Here is a 2,449-nt window from a genome sequence, read left to right as displayed (position 1 = left end):
CTGCAGACTTTGGACCGGAAACAGAGAAGTTTAGAAACAGGCATAAAAGTGTTAAAGACAGGAGAAAAATTACACTCAGGTGCCTTTAATTTGGTAGTACAAACTAATTAAGACAAGGTAGGCGTTCATTCATAATGTCAACAGCAAGAGTCATCATGAAGTCGGGGTTTGGAGCTGAAAAGCTGCACTTATGCTACAAGATTTGTGGCATGTTCCTGTAAAAACTAATTGATTTTGGTTAGACTGGTTAAGCACATGATGTAGCTATTGATCTTACATGCTTATGGAATCAATAATGAAAGAAGTGGAGGACATTTTAAACAGGTCAGTCATAATCGCTACTGGGGATTGTCATCATACAGCGAGACACGATCGTTAACTTTTTAGGTTAAAAAGAGCAACTCAGTCAGGGCTAATGAAATGTTCAGAATCGCAGTACAATCACTGTAAGCACAGCAAATTATTTGCTCTTGAATTGAGACACTTTAAAAATACATACATTAAATCCTGGAAAAGTAAGCATCAAATATACCACAAGATACCTTCAAAATAAGAGATTAAAATCCATTTTTTCTTTTGAATTAGTGCCATAAAGCACAATAAAACAAACAAAACTCTGAAATTGAGAATTTTCTGAAAGCACTCTCACCTTTTTTCTCTGTGGAATCTGCACTTTGTCGACCTTCCTCTGTGATGCGTCCCCAAAGTTCAAGGGCTAGTAAATCCCTCTAGAAATATCCACAAACTTTACTGAGCAGCATTTTCCCCCGACCGTCCCTGCAGATCTCTTGCTCTTGCTCATGTGTTCTCCATCGTTAGCTGGGGACTCGATCCGAGGGATTCAACAAGCACAAAACGACACACACTCCTCTCGTCCTCTTCACCTCCCGTATCACCTCTTCTTCTTCTACTTCTACTTCTTCTTCTTTACGCTCTGCTCAGTCCGTGCTAGCAAGTGTCCAGGATCTTCTGCTGCCAAGACCCCTGGGTGCTGTGTGAGTGAGTGTAAGTGCGTGTGCATATGTGTGTGTGTGTCTGTGTGAGAAATCTAATGTCTGTGGCTGCTCTGAGCGCTGCAACAGTTCAGGAACAAAATGAGATCTCCTCCCCTGTTTACCTCCCCTCAGTGCCAGATAGGCAGAGAGGGAGGGGGTGGGGGTGTTTATGCGTGTGTGTGGGGGGGTTATATCCAGCTGCATCTCCCATCATCCCCAGAGGAAAAAAGCCTTGGAGGAGAGAGGAGGGAGCAGAGAGATGTGAAAAATGAAAAGAGCAGAGAAAAAATAGTGAACTGTAACTGAGTGATAAGTCACTTTTTTTGCCATTGTTTTGTCTTTTTTGTGTCCTTCCTTTTCTCCATTTCCATCCATGTTGATGTGCTTGTGTGTGTGTGTGTGTGCGCGTCTGTAGTACTGTATGTCAAATATGTTTGCATGGCAGACGGAGGACAGTCAACATCTGTTGAGGTCACTCCTGCTCATCATCTCATCATCGCTTTAATGCTGTCCCCGTCTGCCTCTTTTTTTCCTGCATCCGCCCTCATCACACACACGCACACACACACACACACACATATACGCACACATGGACAGAAGAATCTTCACGCAACTCCCTCAGCCCCTTCTCCCCCACCTCCCGATCGCTCATCTCCCACTTTGCCATCCTTTCTTCTCTCATCTCTTGTTGTGTCTCTCCTGCCTTCCCATTGTTTCTTGGGCATAGATAACACACAGATTTGAATGTTGCGTGTGTGCATATATTGAGTCTGTGTGTGTGTGTGTGTGTGTGTGAGAGAGAGAGAGAGAGAGAGCGAGAGAGACAGAGAGCACGTCTGTTTGCATCAGAAAGATTTAGGAGTCAGTATGGTCCAACTCCAGCTTTGCCTCTTCATTTGTTTAAATCCCAACCTGTGCAGGAGGTGCCAAATCCAGGAGCCGAGACTGGCACACACACCTGAAGACTGCAGCCCATGGACACACACACCACACACACACAGAAACACACACCAGACCCACAGGAACAAAAATCAGTACACATGTGCTTAGACAGAATGTACCAAATAGAGATAAACACCTGCTCATATGCTCATCAACTATATTTCCCTTTCCCTCATACTCACTCACACACACATATACACACACACACACACAAGCACGCGCACACCCACACATACAGATGCCATTGCTGAGGCCAATTATGAGATTTTTTTTTCTCAATCTGCCTCTTGTAATTTTAATGGAATTATAAGCCAGATTGACAAGAGGCTTTTTGTTTTGCTTCCTGCTGAATCGCCTCGCCCAAAATCCCCTCCTTTATGTTTTGTCATTCAGGAGCAAACTCAACACTTCCTCCACTTTCCTCTGATTTTCACTCTATTGCGTGCTGGATATCACTGAGAGAGAGAGTGAGAGAGAGAGAGAGACAGATTGAGGGGGAGGGAGAAAGAGAG

The sequence above is a fragment of the Scatophagus argus genome, chromosome 21, assembly GCF_020382885.2.
Source record: "Scatophagus argus isolate fScaArg1 chromosome 21, fScaArg1.pri, whole genome shotgun sequence".
NCBI classification, from domain to species: Eukaryota; Metazoa; Chordata; class Actinopteri; family Scatophagidae; genus Scatophagus; species Scatophagus argus.
The sequence above is the reverse complement of the archived record's forward strand: the minus strand, read 5'-3'. Positions refer to the sequence as shown.